The 13,446-nt window shown below is 31.0% G+C and overlaps 1 long non-coding RNA gene across 1 annotated transcript; it reads right to left on the bottom strand.

Annotated features, from left to right (window-relative positions):
- Positions 1-9,658: 9,658 nt before the first annotated feature.
- On the bottom strand, positions 9,659-11,374 carry LOC139528699 (uncharacterized). The gene is made up of 2 exons (XR_011665664.1): positions 10,753-11,374; positions 9,659-9,973 (listed from the first exon to the last, which is right to left on the bottom strand). It is a non-coding gene; the product is annotated as an uncharacterized lncRNA (long non-coding RNA).
- Positions 11,375-13,446: the final 2,072 nt, after the last annotated feature.

The following is a 13,446-nucleotide window of genomic DNA, read 5'->3' on the forward strand; positions in this document are numbered from 1 at the left end:
GTTATCTGCAAACAGGGGCACATCATCTGTGTTTGATGGTCACATTCCCAATTTATTTGTCCAATTTTACAAATGTTTCCAATAAGAAAATACACCTTGAAAAAGATTTAAACAAAAGATCTAGCATAAATTAGTAACATAATTAAAGCCCAAAAGAAGGCTAAAAGTACAAAATTATACCTAATGATATGCTAATTATTATATTGCACAATTAAATGCCTAAAATCTGCCTGGACAAAAGCAGACGTGCTTACAAATTACCCCGGTATATTCTATAATTTTGACTATTTTACTTGTAGTGCACAACTCAGATGACCAGTGTGAGCTATTGCATCAATTGCATCTCATGTCCTTCTTCTGTGATATGTCAGTTTTATGTCCTTTGTATGAAGCTCTTAAAGAGGCAGTATGATTTCTGGTCTGTGAACATGTCTTTTCCTTTGTCCGTTACATATCAGTGTGTATTTTTTTTATTCAGGCAGTTAACCCTGAAGTAATGGTCACATCAATTTGAAACTAAATACACATGTACAGTATGATGAAATTATTTGAAATTATGTAGCGATATTTCAAGATTCATTAAAACATAGTCATTTCTTGTGTGAATTTGTACATTTGCAGGTAACAGTTTTTGGTTAAGGTTAAGTTTTCCTGGAAGTAGTGGTTACAATAAATTATCTTATATACATGTTTATTTTGAGTACAAATTTCAAATATGTCATTACATGAAATATTCGTTCAAACTTCTTGTGTCGACCATAGACACAATATTGAATTGAAATGCACGTAGAACAAAACTTTTATCAATACAATATAATAAGGATATTTACTTCAAGATTATTTTAATTTTTCACCATGTGAATCTTCACATAATATACAATAAAAATGGAATAAAAGATGAGCAAACTGTCAGTATTTAGTCACTGCACTTATTCCGTACCCAGATAGTATTAGGATATAGTGTTATGAGAGTAACAAACTACCTTCCAGTTTCGTGTCAGTTGATACATAAATAGTAAATTTGGTCTTTTCAAATTCTAAAGATATAGTATGCTTATAGCTCTTTTGTAATTGTAGTAAACGATTTACAATATAGCATTTCAATATGGTCAACATTTGTATGTATAGTGATTGCATCTGAATTAATGAACGTTTTTAACGGAATTATTGTATGGATATACTACACATGAAAAACATTTACAAATAACTTTACTATCAAAAGCTACAGTAAGTACTCGGAAATTAACGAAATATGTTCAACAGTAATTTTAAAGTATACTTCAACATGAATCTAAATTCCAATTCCGTTTATTACTATATTTATCACTGCAATAAGGAATGTCAGTATCAGTACTGTAGTGTTGATTCGGTCATTTAGAATTTTTCTCGCTTTTCTAATATTAGCTTTTTCTTGTACTATTTCTTCGGTTTCCAAGGCGCAAGATTGCCTATCTTTCTTTTTTAGATTTGAACTTTTCTGTTCTCTAGGTGCCAATATAACAAGCATAATTCCAGCTGCTACTTGTAATAAAATAGACACACACAACAAAGTGACTCCAGCTATGCACTTATCGCTATCCCCACATTTTCCTGTCTGTAGTAGGTTCTTCATAAGAGAAACATTTGATACTAGTAACGCTGTTGTTAGACTTCCTTGTGATCCAGTCTTTTGGTGGACATAAGAATTCTTCATTCTGTTTTCCTGTTTAATGAAATGTAATAAATACAAAACAGTAAGTCAATCATATTACAAATAGCATATTGCATTTAGGTAATTCATTATTTTCTCACCAGATGCACATTTTTATCTTGCTGTATATAGTAGAAAAAGTAAACGAATGCGAACAGTGAAATGTCTGCTATTTTAGTATGTGATTAATTTTTCAAGGTTCGCTTCTTTATTGTGCCAGATAACTCCACTTGTATCTATAGGGACAGTAATAATTTTAACAGTTTAAATATGCAAAACACTCATTTGCAAATCGCCGCATTTTCTTAAATTATATACCGTGTCATGTAAATAACCAAAGTGGCCGAAACAGCATTTTATTAACTAAATACCAACATTTAAAGTACTATACTAAACAGTTCAATTGCAATTTGAATTTAAATACACATGGTATTCAGCATAATCCGCGAGTTTCAGCATTATCCCATGGAATAATATGTGACGCTCGAATAAACAAATTTTAAAAAGGCCCAAATAAAGTACGAAGTTGAAGATCTGTTTGCCACTGTGTTTCATTAATTGATATTTGCTTAGCGTGCAGGGGCATGTCTTTGATATGATGCTGATGTATGCTAGATATATGTATATATATATAGGCGAGGGAAGAACCAAAAATTTGCGAAAGCAAATTTACAGATCTAACATTGTTGGGTTGATGTTTAGACGAGTTGTATATATATATATATATATATATATATATATATATATATATATATATATATATATATATATATTTATCATATGTTTAGTAGTAAATACAGTAGTTTTGCATATGTGATAAATAGCCTGCTGTTTAATCCATATCGCGCAACTTTGATGCGCACCCTTTATCACATACCCTTTATCACACCCCTACCCTTTATCGCATACCCTTTATCACACCCCTACCCTTTATCGCATACCCTTTATCACACCCCTACCCTTTATCACACCCCTACTTTTTTTTTTTTTTTTTTTTTTTTACATAAAGTCAGTTTTGGTTTTTTTTTTTGCTTAAGAAAAATTGTCCTCAAAATAGGTAAATGTTTTGAATGACGTCATTGTTGGTATGTGACGTCACGAACGTCGAGTTTTCATATTGTATGTGACGTCACGAACGTCAAGTTTTCATATTTTTTGGCACACTAAATGCAACTATGAAAAATACAAAACACAAATTAATACAATAATAAACAAAATATTTTTAAAACAACAGCACGCAAATTGTAAGGTAACCCAGGTGCTTCGGATAAGTAATTGAGCAGTTCTTTTAAGGCCTTTGAAACAAGACATAAGTAGAACTGAAGGTAACCCAGTGCTATGGATCAGAAAACAGTTCACATAATATTATGCTCTTCTGTTGAAATATATGATAAAGTGTATAATACATGGCAAAATCCGTATCACATGCCATATCACCCTCGACCAATATCATCCCTCGGGCCTAAAGGCCCTTGGACTGATATTGATGTCTCGGGATGATACGACATATGATACGGATTTTGCCATGTATTATTCTCTCTATATATATATATATATAAACGCCTAAAAAAGTGTACACAACAACTCCAAATACAAAAAAAGGTAACTATAAATGTAATTATTTATAAATATTTCGGATAACAGATATCCTTCGTCAGTCAGATTCTGATGTGAAATGAATCATCTTTGAGTCTCGTTAGATTAAACTTTTACTAAATCTTGAATTTTATACAATAAAAAAAGTCAAACCGAACATCAGTAAAGACGCTTGCACCATTCTAAAAAAAATGTTAACATGACATAGGTTATATGGTTTATTACAACAGAGAGCTCATATATATGCTTTAAATACAAATAATAATGTGCGATGTGAACTAGCACAATTCTAAAACTGTATCGGGAACGACAATTATGATGATATAACATGTTATATCATCATAATTGTCGTTCCCGATACAGTTTTAGAATTGTGCTAGTTCACACAATTCTAAAACTGTATCGGGAACGACAATTATGATGATATAACATGTTATATCATCATAATTGTCGTTCCCGATACAGTTTTAGAATTCTGTATCGGGAACGACAATTATGATGATATAACATGTTATATCATCATAATTGTCGTTCCCGATACAGTTTTAGAATTGTGCTAGTTCACATCGCACATTATTATTTGTATTTAAAGCATATATATGAGCTCTCTGTTGTAATAAACCATATAACCTATGTCATGTTAACATTTTTTTTAGAATGGTGCAAGCGTCTTTACTGATGTTCGGTTTGACTTTTTTTATTGTATAAAATTCAAGATTTAGTAAAAGTTTAATCTAACGAGACTCAAAGATGATTCATTTCACATCAGAATCTGACTGACGAAGGATATCTGTTATCCGAAATATTTATAAATAATTACATTTATAGTTACCTTTTTTTGTATTTGGAGTTGTTGTGTACACTTTTTTAGGCGTTTATATAATTTATTTATTGTGTACATGTATCGTTACTCGTAACGATCCAGCGCCCTCGTGGGGAAAATCGTTGACTACTATACAGACGTTTTATATATATATATATATATATATATATATATATATATATATATATATATATATATATATATATATATATATATATACCTAATATCCGGTAATCGGTGATAACATGTTGAAGTCGCAGGAATATACCCTGTTTTGATCTTTTTTGACGCCTATTGTCAGGGTTTGTCTATTTAGCTCTCATATGACATTTCACCATGACAACATACATTGTTCTGACTTCGAGTTGACCATTTATTGATAGAAGTCTATGATAATTTGCTGCTAGAGGAGGAGGAACGGGTTTACATCATTATATAAAATATAAGTTTTCACGACCTGGGATCAAATCCTCCCTTCCTTTTGAGCTGGATGAAAGTACTTTTAAATATTGGAAAGTGAGTTCGCTGATGCAGGTAATCAAGGTAAGTAGAGCAGACGCATCGTAAAATATGTTCTTTCATATTCTAAATAAACAAAAATTCAAATTTAAAATTAGTTTCAAGTGACTCCTTCTAAAATGTTTATATTGTAATAGATGTGCTTTGATGTGCCTGATTAATTCCCCTTAATTCGGATGGATTAATTATTTAGTATTTAAATGCTTATTTTAAGTTAAGTTTGATTTAAATATAGTAAGATAAAAGTAAGGATTGTTAATTTTACTGATTTAGTATATAACTTTTAAGAATATTCATTTATTTAACTTTTCTTCAGTACCTTTTATGTTAAAGTTAGCCTGTTTAATGAAAAGTTTAGGATATCATTTGATATTCAGTCGGAGTCGGCCTTGCACAGGCCTCCAAATACTCGCCGGACTCATCAGCCCACCCGAGTTCAGAGTTAGCCACCACTTTCGGTGCAGTTCGCCAGAGTTAGTCACCCCTTTTTGGTGCAATTTTATTACTTTATAACACAACGTGAAGCAAATTTACTTTATTTTACTTAAAAGACTAACTCTGGGAACACTTCATTTTCATTTTTACATTTGAAATTACTTTATTTTTGAACTTCAGTTAAGAAAGTTTTCTGACTCCTGTTTATATCCGACTTTGTTTAAATTCATGCAATTACTGTACATTTGTAAATAAAATATAGTTTTCATTTGATTTATTGTCTGTTGTTCAGCCATAATCTGATATCAGGTATCCCAATGGTCGAATAGGGGCGAAGTACTGGCCACTACACGTCCTGGGAGGTGTCGTCACCGACCCCCTCCGTTACAATATATTGCGAATGTTCACTATGTCAGTTTAAGATAACTCTTTATAACTGATCAAGTGTCCATGATTATTGTTATAAAAATGGATGAAATAATATATCCATCAATGATCATGATGGGGTCTTTTCAGTAGAGTTACTAGATACCTTGAAAGATAAACGGTATCGAAGTAAAACAAGATTATTTCCGTGTTTATAGGGGGGTTTATGCTTGGTGTCGTTGCATTGACGACATATTACACAGTTCTTTATTAAGCGATATCGATATAAATCAATCTTACTGTCCTTATCAAGTAATCTTTGTTCTATTGTAATACCTTTTTGTGTGAACAGTTTAAAGAATTGACACAAAAAATTGTCCATTTAAATTGTACAATAGTATTGTGAAAACTTGTCATTCGGAGGCCATTCACCTGTATCTTTATCTGGTTGTGTTTTACCTCAACATTTTTTTTCATTGATAGAGTTTTCGAGTTTTCGTGTTGTATTTCCACAACCCTTATAGTAATGTTATAAATGTGATGTAAGAAGAAAATTCATAATTGAATAACAAAAAGTTTAAATAAAGGTAAAAGTTTATACAGGTGTTCAAAAGTCCTAAATCGATTGAGAGAAAACAATTTTAGGGTTACAAACTAAAACGTTTTTTTTTAAAACCGAAATGAAAAACTGACTATAGAACAACAGTTTTGGACCTCTACTCTTTGGTAATATAACAAGAGAAGTCTGGCATACGATACAGTTACAGGGAAGGGAATGACGTTGCTAACGTAAAATGTTATTTTCGCGACGTCAAACTATGACATATCGGGAAAAGATGCATTTTTCGACTGATTTTTATCATTTAAAGTGATTTAATTTGAAAACGAGTGTATGGACCCCTATTTTTGAAAACAGCAATTTGTTTCATTTTGCAAGGAGATTATGTGACCCAAATTTTATAAAACTGTAAATAGCGCAATTTTTTTAATTTTGATAAACATGCAGCAAAAAATGACGTTTTTTCCTCTATTCATGAACATTTGATATATATAGAGTTATTTCGGAATGAAAATTGCATAATTTTTAATGATACTTATAAAATACAGAAATTAACGATTATTTAACAAAAAACAATCTGTGTTTATCTTTTAAAACAAAAAAGTTATGTCTTTCTTTCGAAAAAGAAAATAGGGACACAAATCTGAATTTTGAGCAAATATACAAAATGTCGCCCTCATTTTACCCAAAAAGTAGTACATGAAGGTATATTTTTTATTACATTTTTGATTTAATCAGGTAAAAAATAGCCTATATGCAAATTTTTATCAACTTGTAAATACAGGTTCAAAACTGTATCGTATGCCCTTAACTAACATGTATGTGCCTCATAACGTTTTATTCATAATCTATTACTGCCAATGTGACACCAAAGAGACAATAGTTACTCCTCTTTATTAATAATGTATGAATAAGAGACAATATCTCATCAATATCTAATTAATAATTATAAATTAACTGTTAAGAAAAAAAAAATGTTTTAGTTTTTGAAATACTAAGGCTTTTTTACCTCGGGAATAGATTGTCTAAGCTGGATTTTGCTAAACTGTTAGGAATTTTGGTCCTCAATAATCTTCAACTTCGTACTTTATTTTGGTCTTTTTAACTTTTTTATTCGAGCATCGATATCACTGATGAGTCTTTTGGAGACGAAACGCGTGTCTGGCGCAAGTACTAAATGTCAATCCTGGTATCTGTAAAAAGTAAAATTACAAAAATACTGAACTCCGAGGAAAATTCAAAAAAAGAAAGTCCCAATTCAAATGGCAAAATCAAAAGCTCAAACACATCAAACGAATGGATAACAATTTTCCACTGACTTGATACAGGCATTTTCTTATGTAGAAAATTGTGGATTGAACTTGGTTTTGAATCTAGCTAAACCTTTCACTTGTATGATAATCGCATCAAATTCCGTCTTTGATGAGTTTATCATCAAGATATATGATAATAAATTGAGAGCTGTTCTTTGTCCCAATTTGCTATATGATTGTGTGGTAATAATATTGGTCATATTCAAATTAAATGCATATGCAATATATTTAGACAAAATGCAGTAAGTCTTAAATTGCATTAAACAGCGAACTGGCACTAAATGAGAAGCACATATTTATTTCTTTCGAAACATATATAATGCACTAACAGCATCTAAAATAGACTACAAATGTAAAGTATACAAAGAACATTACATCAAATTTGTTAAGTTGCATATAAAAATGTAGCCACCAGTAGACTGCAAGTAGAAAAAGGTGATCTCACGAAGAATGCAGAAAATCTGTCTTGAATCTACATGTAGTTATGATGACAATCATCCAACTAAAATTCGTCTGGGTTATAATCGCAATAACTTTTATGCCCTACCTACGAAAGTAGAGGGGCATTATGTTTTCTGGTCCATTCGTTTGTCCGTGCGTTCGTTCGTCTGTCTCGTTTCAGGTTAAAGTTTTTGGTCAAGGTAGTTTTTGATGAAGTTGAAGTCAGAACAACTCTAAACTTAGTACACATGTTCCCTATGATATGCCTTTCTCATTTTAATAACAAACTACAGTTTTTATCCCAATTTCACTGTCCACTGAACATAGAACATGATAGTGCGAGTGGGGCATCCGTGTACTATAGACACATTATTGTTTAGTCTGCTAAGAACAATGATGCGTAAAGAAAACTGACGTTTGAAACGTTCAAAAAGCATGGAGTCATCGATCTTTCATTGAAACAACCACACTTTTAGTCCCTTGCATTACTATATACAGGAAGTTTTATACTTCTCAGAAAATAAAGAAGGTTCTCAGTTTGTCTTTATATGAAATATCAATGTTTATGTAACACAAATATTCATGATGTGTTTCTTAGGGTAGTCTCATAAGTTCGATTATTACTCACAAGACGAGCACAATAAAAGAAAACATTAACCCGAATCTGAAAGCTTTTTAATATCCATAGAATAACGATACGCAAGCTAAGCTAAGTCCTTTGCAGACTTAAAATTTTGCGACGGTACATTGAACGTAATCAAAAGACTTTTGTCTTCCGGTATTGTACATCAGTGAATTAATCATCTTTTAAACAGATGTACGTACATGACCACGTTGGCACGCAATTGTTTTTAATAAGTAAAAAAAGAAAGTTAAACACTCTGGTCTATTGAAGATTATAAGCTACTCCGAAACCTGATTATATAACAGTAACGAATGAAAGTCACCCTCTTCGTTACAGTTTAATAAAATTTCTCGCCAAAATGTAATACTAAAACTATATAATTAGGAATTGTATATACACTCATATCTACTAGTATTTAATATTAGTTTTTTGCGCAATTACTATCAAAGTAAGCCGCCTACATAAACCAATAACAACAAGAAGATATACATGATATAATTTCAGTGACAACTTAGTAATCAGGACATTGCACAAAATGTTACTATCAGTAACAAATCTTTATAAGTAATGTACATTTTAATAGACATAATACTATGAACAGGATATAAATCATGTATCCATGGTCATAACTTCTGAACCAGTGAGGATTATTATATCCAAAAGGATGTAAGGTACATTGTATTTTTCCGAAATTCGATTGGCATTGTTAACAACGGAGTTACAAATAGCCAGTTTCATATGCTCTTCAAATAATGGTGGTCCTTTATACCATCTAATAAAAGTTTGAATACATAAGTAAGTTCATCATAGATTTGACATTTTAGATTTGTGCCCGACGCGCGTTTCGTCTACAGAAGATTCATCAGTGACGCTTGAACAAAAAGTTAAAGAAGTTAAAAAAATCCAAATAAAGTTCGAATTTGCAGCCATTTATTAAAAAGTGTTTTGTTCATGTTGATAAGGAGGTTAATATTAAAGACTTACACAATTACCTTGAAATAAATGCTGAAGTTCATTTTGAATTAAAACATTGTTGTGACGTCATTCTATTGTTTTACCTGTTTTTTATTATAGTGATTGGACTACCATTTACCTGTAAGAAACCATTATGTCACCTTTAGCTGTCCAATATTTTTAAGAATAGCCCTCCTCTTTTTTTAAAATATTGGATAGCTAAAGGTAGCATAACTGATTCTTACAGGTAAATGATAGTTAAATCACTGAAATAAATAAAAATATTAATTACCCCAATTGTTTCATCATGTAAACAAAAATACAAACAAAAAACAAATGACAATTAAAAAACAACATTTTTATTGAAGTCACTTTTAAATACAATAACTTGTCACTCATCAAAACGATTTCTTGAGGAAAAAATCACTTTTAAATTGATTTTTAATACATCCAATACTTATATCACAGCCATTTTCTCATGTTTTGGGGTTGTCTCTTTTAAAACTAATTCAATAAGTTGATTATGCTCGTTGTAAGTCTTGTTTTTTGGCTTTTATGAATTTCTTTTTTCAAAAGAGTTATCCTCATCCGTCTTTAGACTATCAAAATTGACCTCTGATGTTGCTCTTATTCTTCCTAACATCATTTTCAACTAGAATTAAAATGAAAAAAAGCAATGAAGTTATCCTCCTTAAATTTGATTGATCATGCAACAAAACAAGGGCAATGAACAACATAAACCTTATCTCCTGTGTACAAAGTGCGAATCTTGAACTTCCTTCATGAACTAGGGGACTATAATAGTTTTTATAATTTTCAAGTTTCTAAATTGATTTAGAGGTTCTTGTTTTTGTAAGTCTGGTATTATTGCTTAAATATGAATATAATGCTACACTTCGCTCATGAACGACGATGAATATGGGAAGTAGAATTTTATAGGAAAACATTACCGCATTTTATCTGTCAAACAAACCAATCGTGTTTCCGATTCGCACTTTTTTGCAGTGATCGTTTTATGAGAGATTTTTGTTCAAAAGAAAATCGAGATAATAATATATTTCGGTAACATTTATAAACCACAAGGGACTCAATAAACAAATAAATGAAAAAAGAGCGACACGATCTTGCAGAAAGAAAAAAAAGAAAAAGGGGGGGGGGGGGTATAAGGTGGTACCGTTTGGGTACAGTCTCTTGAAAATTCCGACAAAAGAATATAACTGATTGCATGTTGCTATTTTATCATTTGTTAATATTTACTATATATCTGTAATAAAATCGACTGCGGTGCACTCGATATGGTTCGACAAGAACCTGTTTTCATATCCTATTATTTTTATTTTCTCAATCACTTCGTTAAAATAAAACCCAAGAAGAAACAAGAAACTAATAGAAGAGCACTACATTATGAAATATAATATATATATAACTTACCATTATTAGCTGCTTTGACTATATCCTCTTTGTAATCCACACTGAAATAATGTATCTGAATAGATTCTGAATACACATTTGATTTTAATCCAAAGTTTGAAACAACACATTCACTAATACATGCAACGACATCTTTTTCTTCGTATTTGCATTTAAATTAATATACTTTCATCACTTTATCCATTTAGAAACACAAACCGTATGTAAAGGTATTCACGAAAACTATGAGCAGAAAATGTGAGTAGTCCTTGCGCACGCAAAAATCATGATACGCATACCCTGTGTCTTATTCTTCATGTAGCAATACATGTTGTTTACCTTCAGCTGTACTTTCTTTTTGTCTATTTGTTTTACGCTAAGTTATTGTTTAAAGGGGCCAACATGTAGGATATATTTTTATGTAATTTAAAGAAAGTTTATTTACAAAACAATTTTCATACTTGATGAAAAAAAATCTTTGCTTGCTTTTAGTTTTTATTTTACCTTTTATCGACGTGTTAAACAATGTTTTAAGTAAGATATAAGCCTCTAACAGTCCATTCTGTAAAATATTGAACAGGTCTTCGGCCTGCGGCCTCAGACCTGTCCAATATTTTACAGAATGGACTGTTATCGGCTTATATCCCTTACATGATGGAATTTACAATTATCCATTATCCCAATATTTCAAGGTGTTTATATAGGTGATCCATAGAACCTCAGGTGGAAACCCCTCTCAAAATGATTAAAGAAATGCAAACTATCTGATGGACCTTCTACAAAATGGAAGTATGCTACTCCAATACGGATGTGTATTAATTCACAGTTAATGTAGAAATGAAATTAGTGACATATTCTAATTTTGTCTCTTTTTATGTTGTTTGGTGTTACTTTTTCACTACTCGGATTTTCTTTCTAGCAAACAACCTTGTACAACAGAACATTTTAAAAAGACTTACTGCTTGAGTTTTGACTTGGGCAGTTTTTAATAGTACAAATTCCAATACCTATCAGTTTTAAGAATATCTTGTCTTTCAGTAAAAAGTTAATACAATTTCAGTCATTGTCCAATTTCTTTTAGAGTATGTCACAGTGATTAGTTCTATAATGAGGAGACAAACAACGAGTAGGAATAAATTGTATTCTTTTTTTTTTTTTTTTTTTCTTAATATGAATACAAAAAATTATCTATTCTATATTACAGAAGCTAAGTCTTCAGATCAGATTTGATGAGTTTTTCGAAAATAAAAAATGCTTAATATTTTGGAAGATTTGTTTTAAACCCTTTCATGGGTTCAATTGCCTTACCTAAGTCAGGAATCGGGTCAATGATTGTTTTCGATAGTTTTTATATTTTTTTCCCATCCAAAAGTGAATTTGATGTTAATGACAACAATTTATCATTGTCACTAGTATAGCTATGCACAACGTTTTTGTAGGTGTTTTGCAGTTCAACTTATTTTCTATAATAAAATATTGATCAGTTTTGATATCATCCTTATTAACTTATCTACAAATAGCTCAAAAACTAAGGTACTACAAAGCAAAAAAATCACCCCACTTCCTTGTTGGATTAAAATGTAGCTATTCGGAAACAAGACACAATATATTTACGAAATACGGGAAAATAAATTGTTCATTAAAACGCAGGATGCAAATTACAAAAGTTTCATTGTTTATTTTGTATTATATCACTTTATGTCAACTGGGGGCTGTAATTCAAAGAAAAGTATGTCATATTGGATGAATCACATTAGGTATAGTCTAAATGATGGGCAATGGTCGACTGACTGCCCACCTGTTGATAATCAGTAAATCTCTCTCTGTTGTATTGAATATTTTGCAAACCAGTTAGACAATAAATAGTACAATAGAACAAAGGCTTCTGAATCAGGACAATATTTATCTGTCACAAGATAGGGAGATTGTAAAAAGGCATTGGGAACATTTTGTCGGTGTTTTAATTGCAATAAAAGGCTTTAGATGTTTTCGGTTCCTTTAGAATAATGCAAATTCCTGAATAAAACCTCTGAGTAGACTGCATGCGAAATCTTAGAGCTGACAAAATATTTATTGTAATTCGGAAACTTGAGATGCGGTTTATTCGAACTTGTGAAGACACTTTTATTATATTGTCACAATACAAGGACATCATTGATGTCACCAGAGAATGCTATCATGATAACACAGTCTCAGTTGTCACTAAGATAGTTCTTTGACTAAACATTATACTAGATTTTCTAAGAATTTCTTCTTTTTCATAATTCAGCAATTGTGTAGAATTGTTAGTGCTATTTCCTCGTGTGATTTTGTATGTTTTCAGTTCTCAAAATATCACCTGTTTTTACTTGTTCATAATATTTTAATTGTTTTTCTTTTTGTATTGTTCTGCCTACGATTGATTTTACGTACATGACTTATGTTTTAAACTGCAGTCAATTTCGTCATCAAATAATACAAAGTTATGACAACTAATTCACCGACGAACGATTGAATTTGGCAAACAAACATATTAATGTATTAAAGGCATGGAATAGGTCAACGTATTCAGTTATGATATGGCACTGATATTGTTTTATAAGTGTGAATGATATATTAAAGAGAATATCAAGAGTGACAAAAACTAACCACATCAACTACCAAAAAGCACTCCAAAAATGTATTTATAGACCGATGGATTATTCAATGTGCGAAAAAAAAGCAAAGACATGATGT

Source organism: Mytilus edulis, chromosome 6 (genome assembly GCF_963676685.1).
Source record: "Mytilus edulis chromosome 6, xbMytEdul2.2, whole genome shotgun sequence".
NCBI lineage: Eukaryota > Metazoa > Mollusca > Bivalvia > Mytilida > Mytilidae > Mytilus > Mytilus edulis.